A 20,358-nucleotide genomic window follows, 5' to 3' on the forward strand; every position below is an offset into this window, starting at 1 on the left:
ACCCAGAGATCAGCAACAATCACATAGGTGAAATAGATGGCGCTAACATTTGCTACAATTTACATTTGTAATTGATGAATAATTAATTTATTTTTATCAAGAGATGCAAACACTCTTCCATAAATTATTATTAAGGTGAAATGTATCAGTGCAATTCTGAGCTGTGGTCTGTAGGGAAGCACTGAGGGACAAGCTTCCCCCAATGTGTTGTATTGCTGGATTGAAGAATGACCCACAATATTATTTATGCACGTATACTTTCTTTTTTTTTAAAGGATTCAAATGATCTTACACAAACATCAACACAGTCACCTTTCATTATTTTGCTTATCATTTCTTGCAAACTGTCTGACTGATATGAAATTCTATAAAGGGTGCATTTGGGATCAACTCTCTTTTCATTTTCGGTTCAATCCCAGATGCCAATGTTTTGTTGATCATTAACAGGCTCGCTATCAGTGAGATAAAAACACAAGAGAGTACAAAATTTGCCACTTAAGTTCAGTTGCTGCATATCAATGTCCATGAAAAGGAGCCTGGGTCATGTTTGACCACTGGCAGCAGCTATTTGCTTTTCACTATCGCCAGTGGGAGTAATGTGTTGGCAAGAGAGTGTTTCATTCTGAAAACACAGCCAAGGGCATTGTGGATAACCTCTGACACAGCTAGTCAAAGGAAAGGGAAAGGCTTGACATAGCAAGCAGCTTGAAATTATACAAATATTTGAAAGGTGAGCTGCACTTGCTGAATGGCATGCAAAGGCAGTTTAGCGCGTAGAATAGTTTTTATCGTCTTTGGTGCATTTATGTCGCTTTTTAATGTGAGCATATTTAGCTTAGGGGTTAGTGTAATGTATAGCAGTTATTGACACATCATAATATCCAGAGGCTGATGTGGTCCAGTGTCCATACATTCTGAAAAGGGAAATCTGTGATTAATCGTCCCCTTTTTTAATTAGCTCAGGGAAAGATCACACAAAATGCTGCAGAATGTTCAAATGGGGGCCCCTCCATGTGGTGCCCACAAACTCAGGCAACGATCAAACTTGCATGTTTGAAACAAAGTGATTTGAAGTCAAGCTAGCCCTGCTATGTGGATCCTTTTTTTCCTAAAGCCGAAATGAGCATCAGTGGGGATTAATATGCATTAATTAAATTGACTGTGTTGCCTTTAATGAGGAGGAAAGGATTTGATGTTAATGCTGGTGATCTCGTAGAGGCTTCAATCCACTTAATTAACTGTTTTCTCAACAAACCAAAATAATCAATGAAAAAGATATTTCATTACTACTAACTTATTAGCACCAGTCTCAAAGCCACATGCTATTAAAATAATATAGTCTTCAGAAGAGGGTTCATTTATTGATGGGAAATAAGTTTATTAGTCTTCTTATCCCACCAAGCTGTCCTTCTAGTAGTCCTAAAGATTGCTACTGACCTTCTTTTCTGTTAGTGATTAACGTGAAAGGCCTTTCACAATTTCATAGTCATATGGCCTTATATGATTGCATTACAGTGAAGAATTTCAGCAAAAATGGTGGATACAAGCCATTCCCATTTCCATCTTATTCTCCAAAGCAAGGGTCCAACCTACCTATTAAAGGTAAACACAAAGGGCTTAAAAACAAACACAAACAAATGTATGAATTTGAGGTATGCAGATAAAGAAAATGACTATATAATTTATTTATTGGTGGCGCAGGAAATGAGTGCATCCTAACGGCTATTTAATGAAGCATCAACATTGATGGTAAATTAGTTTTTTCAGTAGCTCTAGAATTCTATTCGTAAGAATGAATCATCTGGTAACTCTGGGTTGTTGGTACTCTCTTGAGAAGGTACTTATTTTGAATAAGTAATTACTTTAAAAAAGTATGTTCTATATAGTATGAATGTGTGTTGTATGAATGTAATTTGGACATACTGTTGACATTATCACATGACCTACCAGCGGCAGGTACATCGCTTCACTGCCATTCCAAAAACCTCTCCCTTGGCCTCATGGGATAGTATCTCGCCGGAATTATAGGTCATCCGTGGACTTTTTGCCTATTTTTTTATATTTAGCTATTGTGAATTTAGGCACACTTCTTTTGTCACATGTTTTTGCCTGCTAGTAGGGAAGTATTAAATTTCAGATGCCAGTGTTTTAAATGATTTGTTTATGAATTGACTGCACAGATTGTGCAGCACTTGTGGTGTGACAACTCAGAAATATTAAGTTACATGTTTTGCCCACCAACAAACTGTTCTTAAATTCACCTGATATGCAGCACACCAGCATTCACACTTAAGTTTGAAAACAGCTGGTTTAGTATACCCTTTAGTCCCTGATACTATTACACCTGTCACCAGTAATTAAAAAGTAACCATTTACTACAAATAGTTTTCTAAAGCAACATTTAATTCTTAGTTAGAGTGTTAGGCCTATTGTATCTAGGCTACCTTATTTTTCAGGTAAGCGCTGGGCGCAATTTGTAATTTTATTGTGTCTGGCTTCCAGTGTCATTCGCTTCCAGTTATTTTTAGCTGTAGCCTACAAAACAGCTTGTTATGCAGCTTCAAACTAGTATTTATTACCATATTATTTTTAATGTATTGTCATTTTACTACACTTTGATTCTCGTTATTTCTCTAACGGCGAATCGGAAGTCTCGCACTTTCACACAGGAAACACCTTACTTCCGCATTGAAAAAGGTGGCTAACCTACACGTCTCACTAGTGGCAGATTGTTCGGGATGACTCTCGAAAGCGCCCGCTGCCCCGGCGTTCATTCACATGACAAATTCTCCCGAAACTATGACTTCATGCCGTCAAACCAGTTGTTGACTTTGTTGCAATTTTAAATTTTATTTTAAAATTTTTCGGCCGTGTTTAGTCCAGCACTCTGAAATCGGAACTATCTTATTCTACTGTTTAGGTCTTGAACTTGATGGTTGATAATTCTAAAGGATTCTAGAGATCTCCTTGATTAACATTCATTCAGGTAATTTGGTTTGTCATTCTGTGTAGGCCATTCCTAAAGTAGGCTAGTTATTTATTTTTAATGAAATTTACTGTTATTCTTTTTGCTCTCTATTAGCATACCCATCACCTTAGTAGCCTATTATTAAAGGGTTAGTTCAGCCAAAAATGAAAATTCCGTCATTAATGTGTGTTCCGAAGATGAACTAAAGCCTTACGGGTTTGGAACGAGGGCGTTCTCGAGTAATTAATGACATTTTCATTTTTGGGTGAACGATCCCTTTAACATTATCCAATAACAAAGCACAAAACTATTGTAGTCTAGTTCAGTTTCTCTTTAAGTGGAACATTTTGCCATGCCCGTTCTCACACACACACAAACGATATTGAACTATGACGTAGGCCTACGTGTTCCCTGTTGCTGCTGTGAACGCTGCAGTTTGCGTTTTAACGTGACTTTTGTTTTGCTGTCAATGTTTTCATCGTTCCATCAAACTATATCGTTCCTCTGTGTCGTAAGTGTGTGGACTCGCTAGTAAGTAGACCTTTATTTTATGGTGGATATTATTAACGCAACGTTAGTGTAAACGGGCATTTAGTTATATTATTCATGGCATATTCTTGCTATAGCTACATTTTGCAGCACAAGCATCTTATTCAAGCGCACAATTCCATACCAATATTGACGAAAATCTGCAAACTAATTTGTTCTTTCAAATATGAGGGAGAAATGTAAACAAGCTGTTGATACAGTTTACAGCAGCACATCACACGGTGGATGGCAGTGCTTATACTTGCCTGCTCGCCTCCAGTCTGTGCTTAATCATGCACGACCAGTGACCTGTTTATATTCATGAGTAAATGGTTATGATTATAGTAACTGTTGGGGGATACATGAAGTTCCAGAGCTGACTTTCAACAGGAACTAGCTGCACTGAAACTAATGACTAAATTAGTTTCAGGCATGTAGTCCAGGTGAGCATAATTACAGAGATAAATGGGCCAGGTAAGTGACAGTGGCTTATGGCGTACTGCCATGGGACAGGGCATTTGTTGTGGAAGTCCCAGTGTAGCTATGGCCCATATACTCTAGGAGCACAAGTGCTTCCTCTGAGATAAGCAGAGAAGGTAATTATGAAAAGTCTGGACCACACCGATGGACCTTGTCACCTTATCCTGCTCCGCATCAGTACTTGGGGTTACTTGCCATCACATACATTCATCATAAGGATAACGGGCTGCTTTTTTATTTATTTATTTTTCAGATTAAAGGCTCCTCTTTACTATATTCTCAACTTTTATTTTTCTCATAGACAAACTTTTAAAACGCCTTTAAAATATAATTTTTAAAGGACTATCAATACACAAGTAAATCATTATAGTTGTTATGAACTGTAATAGCATGTATGATTTTTCCCTTTAAAGCATTATATTGTTGTTTTGCATGTTACCTTTAGAATACAATAGTAAAAAGAACCAACATAACCTTTTTGATTCAGCTGTACATAACACTTTTTTTTTTTTTTTTTTTTTTTAAATATAAAAAATAACAAGGTTAGTTTTGACAGATTGAGATGTTTGGTTGCGTTTCACCTGAAACATCAGATGCTGCACACTTTGACAGATGTAAAAGGTGTTTATAACTCCCACTCTCTATCTCCTCTCTGTCAGCATTTCAGTGTCACTAATAAAAGACTACATTCCTGTCAGAACTAATTTAATACATTTCAGTTACCAACTTTAAGGTCGCAAACCTTTTCTGTCTCCATTTTCAAAAGACATGCCAGACGACATCTAATTGATGTTCAATAGATTTTGGTTAATTTTGCCTTCACATTTTGCATTGTTCATTACCCTGCGTTTGATGTTTACTGAAGCAATTTATTCAGCTTATCCATATTAACCTTCACACATGCAAACACACAGTTTTTTTTTTTAAACCTTCACTATTTCTCTTTCTCATGTTTTTTTTTTCTCTCTCTCCTCTTTCATAAAATGTTGGTCATATTACAGTGAGTGCCTTGGGCAAGTGCCGAGCTGCAGGATGAGAAATGGTGCACCTGTGTGCTGTCTAAAGATAGGCTAGCAGTAGAGGGCCAGAGAGCAGACTCCAGAGGACCCATCCGTCTCAATCGAAGGCTGCAGCTGACACCTTACAAAGAGGTACAATTAATAAGGACATTATCCGTCGGCAGGCAACAATGGGGGCCTGACGCACAGACACTAACCCCTGGAGGTCTGGAGAGTAAGGGGAGGGATGGCAGGCCTGCAGGCCTTTAGAACAAGGCTCATTAGGAGCAATTTCTCCACAACATGAAATACTATCCCATAATAGAGCCATCTTTTCAAACCATTATCAGCTTCTGTGTTTGGATTGGGTCATTTTCAAGGATCAATCATACGTTTGTCAGGAGCTGCTGAAACATGTTTCTTGTCGGAAGAAAAAATATCTATAGACAAAGGCCCCCCATTTCTTTTTGTGATAAAATGTGTGTCCTTGAATCTATTTTTTATTAACTTCCTATTATAACAGAAGGGTGAAAATTGAGTGTTTGTATATTTTGCAAGCCCTTTTTAATCATAACACTTTCATTGAACAACAGATATTAGAAAACACACACACACACACACACACACACACACATACATATATATGATCAAGATTCAACTGTTAAAACAATAATGACTTAATTTAAAAAGCATTTTATTTTATTTTTTTAAATCATGTTAGCACATTCTTTGAAGAGCAAAAAGCAAAATCACTTATTTAAAATTAATATTGGCCACAGAAGAAACATGTTTTAAAAGGTACCATTAATAGTGCAACAGAGAGTGAATAACAACAATTTGACTACAATTTGTTTCCTTCAGGAACTAATAGCACTGATTTAAGGTGATGCCATGTCATCATTCACAATGAGAGAAGACCTGTATGACATTTTCATCGTCCGGGAAGGTTGTTGCTGGTCATTGGGCAGTAGACAAAAGCTGAACTCTCTTGGTCTGGGGTCAGATCTTGATTGTGCCAACAGAGGAGGTCACTCAGCTGGAAAAGAAAAACAGAGGAGAGTAAAAAATAATGTGGACTCATGTGGATTTAGAGGCTTTTTGTTCACTTTTGCATTTCAAAATAGTGTAAATTGCAGGATATAGAGTATTTGCCACAATTGTGCTAACGTTTTCTAGGAATAATTCAGTCTCCACAAACAAAACACTTACTGTTATACCCAACAGTGCAGCATGGTAAATCAAGGCGGTGTCAATCCTGAGTGCTTTTAGTGAGGTACGTAAGTGTATATTAAATGAACCAAAGCCTAATCTGTGCTTAACTCTTTCCCGGTTATTTGGAAAGTCAAGAGATCCTTTGCCTATTATCGGTTTTATTTTGTGATACATTCCATGGGGGTGGATTGAGCTTGGTTATGGATTAACAGTGCGATCAATGGTTAGATTTGAGCCTGGCTTCGAGAGCCGAGGAAAATGAATTGGAAAATCCTTTATCGACCCACCCCTAAGACTTGCTTTTATTGTGGGTAGAATAATATTGGGATGAGTAGCTAATTTCCCATTTTAAACACAACCTTCACCCCTTGCATTCTCATTGGACTGTTTTATTTATTATAATTATTCCTCTTTCTAAATAGGTTTTACATATTCAGTGCATGCATGCTACAAATTTAATATTTAATATTCAACAATATTATTGATCTGCCTTACTTCTGCAATTTTCTTCTAGAAACAAACTTTGTTGTATTATTTTCATGTTATCAATGTGAAGCTGCTTTGATACAATCTGTATTGTCAAAAGCGCTATATAAATAAAGGTGACTTGACTTGACAAATGACAATATAAAACTTGAGAAAGTTTCAAGAATGCATTTATTATGATGCAAAGATGTAGGTCTACATTTAAGTGCATCAATTCAAAATGTTATCAATAATATATATTTTTTTGCAATCTATATATACTGAAGGCCAAAGTAACAATATTAATGTAGAAATAAAATTTGAATTAGGTTGAAATGTGCTGAAATTAATTAATGCCTTTCATAGGGGTCAAGTCTTTTTGAGTGCAGAATTATCAGTTATCAGTAAAGACGATACAATTATAATAAATTCCTTAAATGGTTTAATTTTGAAATGCCTTCTGAGGAACCAAGCCATTGGAAATGGAGTCAAATTCTATCTCTTCACCTTAATGTTGCTGTTGCGTTAGGTTATTTTAATAATAATAGTAATTATTATTATTTTTACACATCTTAAATTATTACCATTATTATTTTTACACATCTTAATTATTACCATTGACCATTCACTACCTTCATAAATAATAGCTGTGAATTAGATCTTTCTGATAAAAGGTAGCTATGTGAGGAAAACACCATCAAACTCTGTCTTTCCTTTTCTCTCTGTGTGGTTCACTTTCTGTTGAAAACGCATTTCATTGTTATTTTAAGCAATACATCACCATTCAGATTAAGTTCCAGTTTCTGTGGAATAACAAGAAAGTTGTGATTGGAAGTATAAAAAAAAAAAAATGAAAGAAAAGACAATATGGTGTAATTATTTGAATATTTGTAGTCTTGTTTTATTTCACGATAAAAACAGATTTTGCTTCTAATTCTCTCCACTTTCCATCTCATATTATTGTACAAAATCACAATGATTTCCTCCATTAAATGCCACAAATTACAGAGCGAGGAAAGGGCCAGGAAGGTGGATCCCATTCATTTCATGTTTCATTTTCTGTATTGTATTCCAAAGTTTCTCCTCCCATTCCTGCTCCTGCTCTTCATTATTGAAGTAGAACAGTGATTAACAGCAATTTACAGTATAATTATGTGAAACAAAAGGGGGAAAATAACTCACTTTGCAGAAGTACAAAACAAGTGTGAAATATGGCGTACCGAAGCAATGGCAAGATGTATTGTGAGAAAGGAAATTATATCTATATATATATATATATGTATATATGTCTTTTTTTATTGTTGGTGGCAATAATACCTTGGAGGTCTTGAGGAAATCATGGTCATAAGCAAGCTCGCGAAAGTACTAAAGGGCTCCTCCTCTTAGTAGCTCTTATCTTCAGTGAACTCTTTAAAATGGAAGGTCCTCCATGGAGACTGGGTCAATATCCTGAGGGCTGGCACAGCAGAGAGGACTATTGATCTCTCCGTATCTGTTTCCAGTGCTCTACCTCAGCTCACATGATACATGCCACAATTCCTGCCCTGGTTCCTATCAAAGGGCCCTTCTGCAGGGCTACAAAGACGGCCGTGGCTTTCCGCCCAACATGGGGCGATTTTGAAGTTGTTTGGTGACATAATACTGTAACTGATCATATGGAGGCCTTTATAACCTTGTGGCGAAACAGAGACGCAGATTGCCAGCAAGCCCTGTCAATCAGAGGGAGAGGAGATGGCGGTGAGGTGTGAGGCCTTTATGAAAATGAAAAAAAAAAAAAAAAAAAAAAATAGAAGCAAATCAGGTTAACTGGTGATCAACCAAATGTCTCTGACTCTAATGAGGCCTTAGTTGCCCATGGCAATGCGTAGTTCAGGAACAGGGTCTTTCTCCATTCCTTGTGCAATCCTTTGATCATGTTTGCTTTTCCACTACTGGGATTCTCATTGTTGTTTTTAATTACTTCTCCGCCAAATGGCACAGATGAAAGATAGGTGTCTGTAATTAATAACATTTACATAAATTAGCATCACTAACAAGTCTCATTAGTAGCTTCTGGCTTTTGTTTTGACTGAAGTCTCATGTCACCTTCTTATATAAGCTCTAAGTATAGAGAACAATATCAGAAAGGGGGCATAATTCACTTGATCTCCGCCATATTTTTGGTTACTTCAGTGGAGGTAATTAAATCCACCACACATTCCAATGATTAGGGTCAACCTGTGGAAATATGCTGACTTCTTTATTACGGCATAATAGAACCGGCCAACTCTATTCAATTAGTCGGTTCAGAGAGATACTTTGTGGTGGTGAACATGCAGTTTTCAGTCAGGCTCAAATGGCTGATCAAAGACGCTTGCAGCTTGCCGTTTGGCTGCGTATAATGAGGGTCAGGACAATGTGCTTTATCTGCGGTTGCTATGCAGGAGACTCTTAAATGCGCCATTTTAGTCTTTTGATATTGGTCAGCATGATAATGACGGGGAGAAATTTGCTCCCATTACAATCAATATCTATACGGCGCAAATGAAAGGGAGGAAAAAGCTTTCTTTCAGGTGGACCTGTCAACCCTGATAATGACGGAAAAGCCCACAGGTTTGTCTTCAGTGCAGTGGAAGTCATGCCTGAAATGGTAGATTACTTTTATGTAGTACCTCCACAAAGGCTTCACATATGCGGCATGGCAAATGGAGCAGACCCGGGGCTCGGTAATGACTCCCGAATGCCGCTCGCTGCCTGCGCTCCTATACTTTATAATGATGCATTATGTCTTCGCACAGCGAAACCATTTCCCCCCCTTCCTCTTTATCTTTTAAGTGTGGGGAAAAAAAATGCATATTTACGTCTGGTGTGGTAAATAGACTTTATATAAGCCGCATTTGTTGTGATGTTTGCTTGCGCGCACCAAATCGTCTCCTGCCTCAGATAAAGAGCCCCACACACGCATTCTGTAACAATGTGCTTCAGCTGAGTAGATCAATAATGCACTCTCTTTCTGATGCCGGTACCAAGCGCTCTGTGATTAGTTTGACAGAAAATGACTCCCTAATCAGTGAAATGTATTCTGTTTTGGTGACTAAATGAGGGTGTTTACACTCATCCCCGTGCAGGTCAGGGAAACTCCACACTTTGCTGCTTTGAGACAGAGCACTATAATCTGTGCCAAAAGGACAGGCTGTCATTATATGCGAATGGAGTAATAGACTGACATTGATGCTATGGCGAACAATTGGTTTTTCCGGCATCAGTCAGGTGGGCTGCCGACTAAATGATGAGGGAGAAGAGGCAAAGTGATTGTGTGTGTGAGAGAAAGAACGGCTGTCAGAGGGATCATAGAGCAGGAAAGCCTGTCTTGTCTTTGTGATGGAGTCTCGCTCAGCATGGGAGATCTGACTCTGTGCCAGTCTTTTACTGTCTCTGCTTATGTAACGGTATAATAGTATCACCTTTTGTGTGCAAATGTGTGCGTATGTTTTTTTTTTTTTGAGTGCTTTAACTGTTTGTGAAGATGTGTATATCATTCAGCCACTGTACCTCTCTTAACAGTGCCATTATGTGCAATGAAAGTGCTGATATTAATTTTGTTCATTTAAAACAATTATCCTCTCCATATTTTAATAGACATTCTCAGCCGCTTGTCAAATGGAGACATCTGTACCATAATGAAGCCTTTCTCTCGCTATCATTGTCTCTCTGTTCTTATATGTGACACACTCTTTCTAACAAAGGCCTCCGGATCGCGCAAATTGCGACGTCTTATTCAAACTTGCGCATTTGAATCGAAATAGAGACATCACTGTCCATAATCCCGTGGATGACAAGTGCGTGACAGAGTTCAAAGGTCAATGGCTGTCAAAGTCTGGTCATTTTTGGGGGGATTTGTCCTCTCCCATTCAAGTGAAAATCACGACGACGCTTTGTCTGTGGCACTATGCCGGAAACAGGCAGAACAAGGGAGGCCCGGCTCTGAGCCCTCAGTGCTAAATTTTCACCTGTCAGTGCGTTGGCCTGGTTAGAAAAAGGGCAGGGGAAAGGCTTCGACTGGCCAATAGTTGGGGTCAAGGACGGACCAGGCGCTGCCACTCCCCAGCCACATCATCTTTGTATGACAGCACCACCCCAAGGTTGAAGTTCAGTCGGGCTTTTTCAGTGACACAGAGCTTAACGTCAAACACAAGATTAAAGCAGGGGTGTTGCATCTTGGCAGAGCCCAAATGAAAATATCAAGCGCTAAGCCCTTCTCCGTGTCGAGCGGAGCCAAGGGGACAGGTAGCTAATATTAGAGAGGAAACGGCCTAGTTAGCAGTGACTGCCTGCTGCTTTCCAAGTACTCAGTCTTGGTCAAAAGGCCACCCGGGCTTTGCTGCTGCTTTATTGGTAAAATATATTACAGTTGAGGCCAGCCGAACTGCCTTATTAGAAGGTGGGGGTGTGAAAGAGATGCCCCTTTGACATATTTTCCAAGCACCGCGCATATCTCCATATTACTGAATAAATTACTATAAGTCCGGATTGTACCACTCTGCCTTTTAATATCTGGGGCTTTATGAGGAGTCAATAATTGGCTCTTTTAAACAAACATTACCTCAGTAACAATGGCGAACGGATTTGATCATTTTAGTCATAGAAAGGATGGGAAGACTTTTCAAAGAAAGACTCACTTTACAATAAGGTTCATTAGTTGACATTAGTTAATGTATTAACTAACATGGGCAAAACATTAGTTACTGTATTTGTTCATCTTTGTTACCGTTAGTTAATAAAAATACAGTCATTCATGTTAGTTCACAGTGCATTCACTAATGTTAACTGACAAAGATTAATAAATGCTGTATAAGTTCATTATTAGTTCATGCTAGTTAACGTAGTTAACTAATTAACCTTATGTAAAGTGTTACCGACTTTTCTCCTTCAGTGAATACTTTCAAAGTTGAACAAACATTAAAGACAGCAAAGCGCATTAATCAGCCGCTGCATTTTGAGCTCCAGCCACTTGGTTATCACATCTTGTGTTATAAAAGAAAAGGAAAAGAAATATAATCAGCTCCTCACGGTAAGGAATTCTCCTCAGCCAGACAGTCTAGCTGGTTCTGGTTTTTCGATTACCGTCTTGTATTGCTATTGGCTTTTAATGAAATAGAAGTGGTGAGCTGAATATCTTTAACAGTCTGTTTTAACAGGCTTCATGCATGTGAGATGAGGGGAGCTGAGGAGAAGTCACTGAAGCTCATTAACCGCGCACAGTGGAGTCAAAGGCCATCGCCCAGACCGCTGAGCAGTCACTTGACCAGAATTATCTATTGAATGTAAATAAAGACATTTCACATGTCTTAATTGTTGTTTCAAAACAGAGATTTGGTTTATTGACCGTAGAATCTATTTATGTATTGAATTTTATATTGAACACTCTTAAAAATGCTGGGTTTGTTCCAACCCATGTTTGGGTCAAATATGGACTAACCCAACCGTTGGTTTAAATTTTTTTTATTAAATTTTAAACCCAACAATTGGGTTTGTCCACATTCCACCCAAACATGGGTTGAAACAACCCAGCATTTTTATACTTTATTTACTTCGCTGTTTAATTGTTGAGGAATATTTATCATTTTCCATATACTATTCTAGACGCTAGTGTGAATATTGCATGGAAAAAGGAATATGTATCATTTCCCATATACTATTTTAGTCGCTAGTGTGAATATTGCATGGAAAAAACTCTCCGAAACTCGGCAGGCAAATAGAGAAAGACTGAGCGAGGAAAGGACATGATATAGCTGCTGGAACTAAAAGGCTGGACGGCAAATATTTCTGAAGCCTTTAATCAGGTTCAAACCTCTGATATCTCATTGTCCGTTACTAGATGTTGCTGCTTTCCGCTGTGACATATGCTCCAGTCAGCCTGCACAGCCCCTCTGGTAAGAAAGACTGAAGAATTATGCAAGAGTCCAGTGCATCACCTTCACCGCCTTCCCATGAGTGACAGTGACTTCAAAGAGAACAGGGTGCCTGTATCCAAAAAAAAGAAAAAACAGCTCTACCAGAACCGCTCACAGAGTCATCTTTTAGAAATGGATCAGTGTGTGCGCCCACCCCCTGCTTATCATGCTCTCCTCAAAACCATCGCCCGAGGCTTCCTGCAAATCAGACTGCTCTTTCCTTTTTTATAAGGCTCCATTTGAAATAGTGTGACTTTAAAGAAGCTAAGCTGAGACAGGCTGATTTGACAAGACAGCTCATATGCCAGAAACTCTGCAGAAATGTGCAGCATTGCTTCAGAGATATGGCTCTCTACACCCCCCAAAAACGTGTATACCTTAGAGCCAATTTGGCCTGATTAATGGGAAGTTCTGGTAGCCAAGTTGTTGAATACTTTTTTAAAGTTCCTAAGTGGCACAAAGTAATATATAAATTAAAGTTAATATTTTGCAATGGTATATCTTTTTTTAATTTACTTTATATCGGTGCAAACTAGGAATTCAAATGTTCATAGTTTGACCATCAGAAGGAATTTGAAATGAACAAAATTCAACAATCTTATGTCGTTGGAGGACTTGCTAGTCTTTCCCGTTATAGCTGCTCAAACCTCAGAAGCTTCAGTCCTCTAAGAGGTTTGAGAAGCTTAAAAGAGGCTTAGCTGCCCTTCTCATCACCTCTTTACTCCATAGCCGTTAAAGACCTCAAAGAGAAAACGCTCTTGTATATGTTTCATTTGCCCCAAACACTTTCCAATTCTGAAATTGAATTTTCAGTCAAAAGTTATTAGGGAACTCAATTGTTAGAGAGAATATCAGTGAGCAAACTAGAGGGTAAAAATAAGACTAATTAATATGTGACATTCAGCCTATTGCATGTTTCATGAAGAGAGAGGAATATTTCTACGTTCTGGTGTGGTTTATATGAATATGCAATTGAAAATGCAAAGTAAGACAGCCGTAATGGAAGTGGAAAATGGAAATCTTCACGCACACAAGCCATGCTGTTTTATAAAGATTCGACCATAGTACCGCTGACCCACGAAAAGACGTTCGTTATTATTTCCGTTCTTTAAGTAGCTGATTTGGCCCTGTTTGGGAGTATGCAATTACTAGTGATGAGAATTTTTTTGGAGACAGAGGCTGATCCTGACGGCTTTTCTCTAATCCCTCCCCTGGATGCAGGCTTAACTAAACAGCAAGTTTGTCACAAGCTCAAACAGCAACTCAGTGTTGCACTGGATACTTCATTCAGCTTAAGCCAACTTATCAAGCACATTCAAAGCACATTCATTGAGCCATGTGGACGGGTCTTTTCTCCAGATCTATTAAATAACACTCTTATCTGTATTTAGCATATGCCACGTATGTCTGCATTGGCGGCTTTAAGCAGATTCACACTCCAAACACCTCGAGCCATCATCGAGCTGAAGCGACAGATAACGTTCGGAAACTTCCGTAGGACGTGCCGGTTTAACATCTCAATAACTTTATTCCACATTCGAGCAGTTTGTTTATTTATTAGCTTCTCAATGTCAGCGAATTCCATATAATTTGCGTTGTTACTCCTCCAGATGGGTGTATTTATTTTGAAAGCAAAATGCTGCTATTTGGTTTTCTCTTGTACCTTTTCCATTCAGTCTATTCAGAAAGCAGGGAACACGATAATGTACAGTAAGTGGCAGGCTGAATCTGAAAATTGCATGCTGGTGGTGAATGTCTGTGTAATGCATAGCGTTGCATTCAAAGCATGCAGGCTTAATCTAGTAGAATCTGTTTTTACAAAAGATTCCTTAATAATAAAAAAAACTAGTACATGGACTAATCAGAACAATGCAAAATATGGCAGTAAACAGGCACACCCACAAGTTTAAACAATCCATCTGTAAACAATCCATGAAATGTAAACTGTGCAATGATTTGATAAACACAACACCCACTAAACACAAAAAAGCAACAATTCAATATGTTGCAGACCAAACTGAATACATATTCAAGCGAGATTAACTCAAAACATGTAGTTAAATACAATAAACTCCGTTAATAATAAAGCACATCAGCTCAACAAAAGCTGGAAAGCATCCAGGAGAACGCCTGCAGATGCACCATGGTGGAAAATCATTCAGAGAGAGATGTGTTCAAGCTGAAGTGCTGAGGTTGGGAGTTTAAAACAGAGTGCTGCCCTGCACATTTTCATAATCAGTTTACTGGGGCCCCCCATTCGGTCAGACACCGGCCCCATCCTTTGCATCAGTCCATTTGTCACCACACAATGTTTGGCACAGCACCATCTTATTCACAAGCTAATAAAAATGCAATTAGTCGGTTGATATCTTTATAATTTGATTTGATTGCTCGTTATATCATTTTTTTTCTTTTTTAATATAAACATTTAGGTTGTAACATCATTGATGGATGGGGAGGAGAGTACCATATCTTTTCAAATCTGAAGAACCTACTTTAGATGCAGTAACATGGACAACTGCGGTAAGCATCGTAATAGAAACAACCGTTGAACTCTCGTCTAAAACAACTTCATTCTAACATTCCCGCCTTTGAGAATTGAAACTTTTAAACGATACTAATTAGGGTCATCATGGACGCAAAATCTGAAAATAGAATGAAACGCGGATTTTGTAGAAAAAAATAAATAAATAAAAAGATAATAATATTTATTCCTAAGTGTTCTCCAAACGCGAACTATTCCGTCATTTATTTTAGAGATCTGATGCAGGTGAAGGTAAAGGTTCATTATTAACAAACCTAAATACTAACTTATGTGATGTCACTTTTATAATGTACAAATTATTAACGGTATCAAAGGAAAGAACAAAACAGGGTGGCAGTGGTGTGTTGAAACGGGTAATTGAGATTTGTAAGAAAGTTGTTTAAGGCTATGTGATTTTTGGGATTGTTTAGGAGAATCACTATTTTTTTAATTTTTTTAATTTATTGTGTCTTTAATTAATTTTTCCTGTTAATAATTTAGAAGCTAATTTAGTTTCCTCTCCCAGAATTTACCCCAATATAATAAACTTATAAAATGTGTTTAAACAAGTAAAATTGTGTTTTGCCCTTTTTTTTGAAAATAACTAAACAATTTCCAATTGTCTATTTTAAATTAATTTGGCATTTATGTGTATATTATTATTATCATTATTATTATTATTATTATTACTACTACTACTAGGCTACTACAACAAAGCATCGATGTGCCCAATACAAGTATCATTATCATCACTTTGCTCCTTTTATATAAAAAAAGTTTTTTTTTAAGTTTAAAAAATAAATAAAATAGTATAATAATAATAATATCTGATTGATGGACAGGGACAACAGAACGACAGTCCAAGGCTCGTCAAGCTTTTCTTCAAAAAGTAATAGTATATATATATATATATATATATATATATATATATATATATATATATATATATATATATATATATATATATATATATATATATATATATATATATATATCCATCAAATGTCATTACCATCACACACATCATCAAACATCCACACCATCACAAATTAGATTATACCAAAATCCAGCGGGTGGTTCATCAACGTCAGCAAGATCATATGTTATTTTAGTACATTTGATGAAACCAATTTGATTTAGATATATATTTTTGTTTTCAAATTTCAGGCAGACAGACGCGCCTCTATTTAAAGAATCATATCTGCGCTCAAGAGATAACTAACATCCGTTGGCTATTTATGTCTTTAAGTTCACGTGGGCTGAATAAATAGGTTACATTCACACATTGAGACACAAATTTAAAGGTCGTAAATATACAAGCACGTAGGCTATGTTTATTTGGAGAAAATAAAATGAACATGATATTATCACAGCAAGAAAACAAACGTAGTCTGCGCCGAGCTAATAAAGTGTCATTTCACACAGCAGACAGTTTTGGCACGATGTTTTCCCGCTATTTTAATAAACAAATTGTATCTTAATATTCAATCGCAAGCCATTCTTTATTTGCAAATTACGCAGGCTATAGCTTAACTGCGTAAATCATTATTTTCCTGATTCGGTCGTTTATCGGGTTAAACTATTCGCAAATACTTTTATTTTATTTTAAAAACAACTTCTAATTATTTCAGACATATTACGACGCGCGCAAAATAAATGTAGAAATCCCGCGGCTTCGACTTATATTTGCCCGGATATAAGATTATTTTACTCTGTCGTTGAAGTGTGCTGAGAAAAGACGCCTGTAATTCCTCTCTCTGTTTGATATTAGCACAAGGGCTTTGCTTCTAGAGCCTGTGTAAAGGAGCAGTGTGCAACTCCTGCTGCACTGAGCACTGAGCCCCGAGACTCCAAGAACAGCATCCTCCTCTCATACCTGTTGAGAACTCTTTCATCCTTAATGGGCTCATTAGCCACATTGTTAATTGAGTGCTATTCAGGGCAACATCAAAGCAATAATAAAAAAAAAGAAAGAAAGAAAGAAAGAAGAGTATGCAGCTCCTTTATTTATTTTTGGCAAATAAGAGACCCGACAGCGCTCTAAATGCAGCTTTCGTGGGGGGTATATGCTGAAGGAGGCTTATTAGTTTTGTAGTGCATTGTGTGCCATTATGTTTCAAACATTAAGCACAATAATATTTTCTCTTCTGATGGCATGCGTTTCAGTTGCATTTCTACTTCTTTAAAGAAGTCTCTTGTCCTTTGTCACAAAGCAGAGAGGGTGGCTCCTCATGAGGGCATTTCTCTACAACAAAGTGTCACGAAAGGATGCTTGTGTGAAACAATAAGGCTGGACAGTTTCTTTTATTTTTATATATTATAAGCAAAAAACAATGTGAGTATATATATTATGATATCTAAATTAGAATGACAGCTCTGTCTATGAGAGAGAGATCCAACTGCTAGCTTACCAGACATCAGATTGAACAGAAATAAAGAAAAAAAAAAATCATTTTAATTTTATTCAATTGATTAAAATAAGGAATTTTTTATAAATGAATTAAAATAGGTAAATAATAATAATTTGATCATCAAACTAAAGAACAAATCAATGTAATATTAGCCATCAAAACATGTTGTTATTTTCACTCTCCTTGTTGCTTTTTTCTTCCACCGATTTTCTATCAGCTCAGTGTTTTCCCTCATGGTGCAATATTAGGTGGTAATAGGATAGGAAAATTGAAGCTAACTCATTGGAATTAAATTTATCAGCATGTGTTCAGAGGTAATAAGCTGTCAGTTATAAACTGAAGATCTGTATTTAGATATATGATAGGGAAGAATAATGAATAGGCAAAATAGATGAAGCTGTTTTGCAGCTAAATTAGTTATTTAGGACCAACAGACCAAGAGCAGATTTGTGATAATGACAATGATTATTGCTTTTTTTCTCCCTGATGTTAGATATATAGGCTCATAGGGCTTTTTCTTTTTCTTTTTTTTTTAACAGCGAAAGAGTTAACCGTTTCAACGTGTTGATAAAAGACGTGGAATTGTGAAAAACATCAAACTTTTTTAATGAAGGAAACCTAATGAGTATCAAGAGTAGTGTGCTTACATGGAAGGCTGATCAAACTGGAACCCTGTGAACCAGAGATTGTGTTGCAAAGGAGCTTGCTGACTTCCTTCCCCGGGGGGAGGCTGCCTGGCTTTTACTAGAAAGCACAGGGGGGAAAAGTTAATTTGCACAGCCATGTGTTCACTGCTACAACTCAATAATCCACCTCTTCCTATAAGCCCATGTTTTTATATAATGATAATAATAATAATAATCAATAACATTTAAAGAGGAGTAACATTCACAAAAGCTGTCAAAAATAAATAATGTATTTCTGAATTTCCTAAAATAAAGCCAAAACATGAAAAATTGAATACCAATAAATAATACATCACTTATTAGGTGATGAATGATTTATTAGTATCCTGGAGACTTTGTTGTGCTGATGTTAAAAATTCTCATTACCTAAGTGCCCAAAATGAAATGAATTCAAAATTGTTGCTGCATATCAATTTTGTAAGCCTTTACATTATTGATCAACAGAGATGATTGTTGTCAGAGCCAACTTTTACTGTGATAACAGGTTGTCATGGTTTATTTTAGATTATTGTGCCACCTGCTTAGTTGTCATGACAGCTTTTCAAATTCTGAGATTTTGACATCAAAAGTACATTGAAATCTATTATTGTGAAAGAAATATAAAAGGGACAAAAGTAGATCAAATAATGTAAGATAGAGAAGACTGGAAACACCTATCCACACCGCCCACGTATATTTTGTGTGTGTGTAAATATTCATGATATTATACTGTACAGATGATTGATACTTGGACTGATTCATCTTAGTGAATAATTAAAGTGAAAAGTCAGAATGTTGAACTTTAATGTGAGATTTCAACATACTTTTAATGTAAAAAAGGAATTAGCATTTTAAAACATGCTGCATAATTATTGCCTGTGCATTAGTATAATTTTCTTCCAACTCTGTGGTTTATTCATTTTGTAATAAATCTCCCAAGAACAATACAGAATTAAAACTGTATACAATTGCAGAATATAATTTCCCCACCCCAGCATTTAAAAATAAAATAAAATAAAATTTGATGTATATCAAAATATAAATATATATTACGGTACAGTGTATCATTGATACAATTCACATCAGATTTCAATTTACATTCATCTTTATATAACATTTCATTTTATTTCTATTATGATTAATTACGACTCATCTTTCACTTCATTATCTTCCAGCTTAACAACACTAATATCCTTTGCTATTTTCATAAAGGGTGGTAGATATAGTACAGTACAGATTATATTTAAAATAATTAAGGGTTCTTGTATTTGCACTAGAAAGTAAAGATTCGGATTTTATCGTTTTTCGGATAAACACACATTTTAGTGATACTAATTTCAATATTTTACCCAAACATTATTTCTTTTATTTTTTAATTATTATCATCATTAGTTGCAGGCATATTAAAAATATGTTTGAATGACTTTTTTTTAAAGCAGAGGTGAGTAAGGTAAACGAGGGATTTTCCTAGAATTTTGGAGAAAAAAATGATCCTTAGGACAAAGAATAGCATCACACTGGCATCAGAGTGGGTGCACAGAAGCCCAGTTTTAATATAAATCTCACATTCAGAGAGGGAGATGGAGCAGATACCTTCTTTCTTCTGACCCACTCTGTGTAAACAGGCAATGACACGAAGAAAAGTATATTAAAAAAAACCCAGCGTGGCTGCTGGACTGGCGTCTGATGCCTGTCAAATCATTAAATAGGAGAGGTGGCATTATCAATTGCAGGGGATCAGCGATAGTGATGGCACATGGTTGGGATGCGCTGTGTCTTCCACGGGGGCACTCCAGGGGCCTTTTGTGAATTTATAAAGCGAGATAAAATCGGCTTCATATTTCGCCACCAAATCGCCTGATGAAAGCAGGCAAGGAAAGAGAATTGCATGGTGGGTGCTTTGTCACAAGTCTCATTGGCTCCAAGGGTTGATGATGAGAAGGGGACAAAAAAAGAGTGAAAAGGTAATGAGAAAAAGCCAAGCAGCAGGTTTGCTCTATTTAATAAGTCATCACACCGCTATCTCATTACCTGCAGCGTGTCTGGTGAGAAAGGCGAAGCATTGCAGTGTACACTGACAAACTTTTGTCTGTTTTGGGATAATGTTATCTTCCCGGAATATCTCCCGTAAAGCTTGAGGAGCCAGACAGGAGCCTTTGCACTGACACCATTAT

The 20,358-nt window shown here is 36.9% G+C and overlaps 1 long non-coding RNA gene across 3 annotated transcripts in view; it reads left to right on the top strand.

Moving 5' to 3' along the window:
• Positions 1-2,870: 2,870 nt before the first annotated feature.
• The window catches only part of LOC307160628, a 65,358-nt gene continuing 47,870 nt past the window's right edge, over positions 2,871-20,358 (top strand). Inside the window, exons 1-3 of one of the 3 annotated variants that reach the window (XR_013821579.1) lie at positions 2,871-2,986; positions 4,978-5,127; positions 5,836-6,217. This is a non-coding gene — a long non-coding RNA (uncharacterized lncRNA). Of the gene's footprint in view, positions 2,987-4,006; positions 4,093-4,977; positions 5,128-5,835; positions 6,218-20,358 lie in introns of those variants that run through there. The other 2 variants (XR_013821580.1, XR_013821578.1) reach the window with 2 other exon arrangements.

Source organism: Squalius cephalus (genome assembly GCF_949319135.1).
Source record: "Squalius cephalus genome assembly, chromosome: 6".
Taxonomy (NCBI): Eukaryota; Metazoa; Chordata; class Actinopteri; order Cypriniformes; family Leuciscidae; genus Squalius; species Squalius cephalus.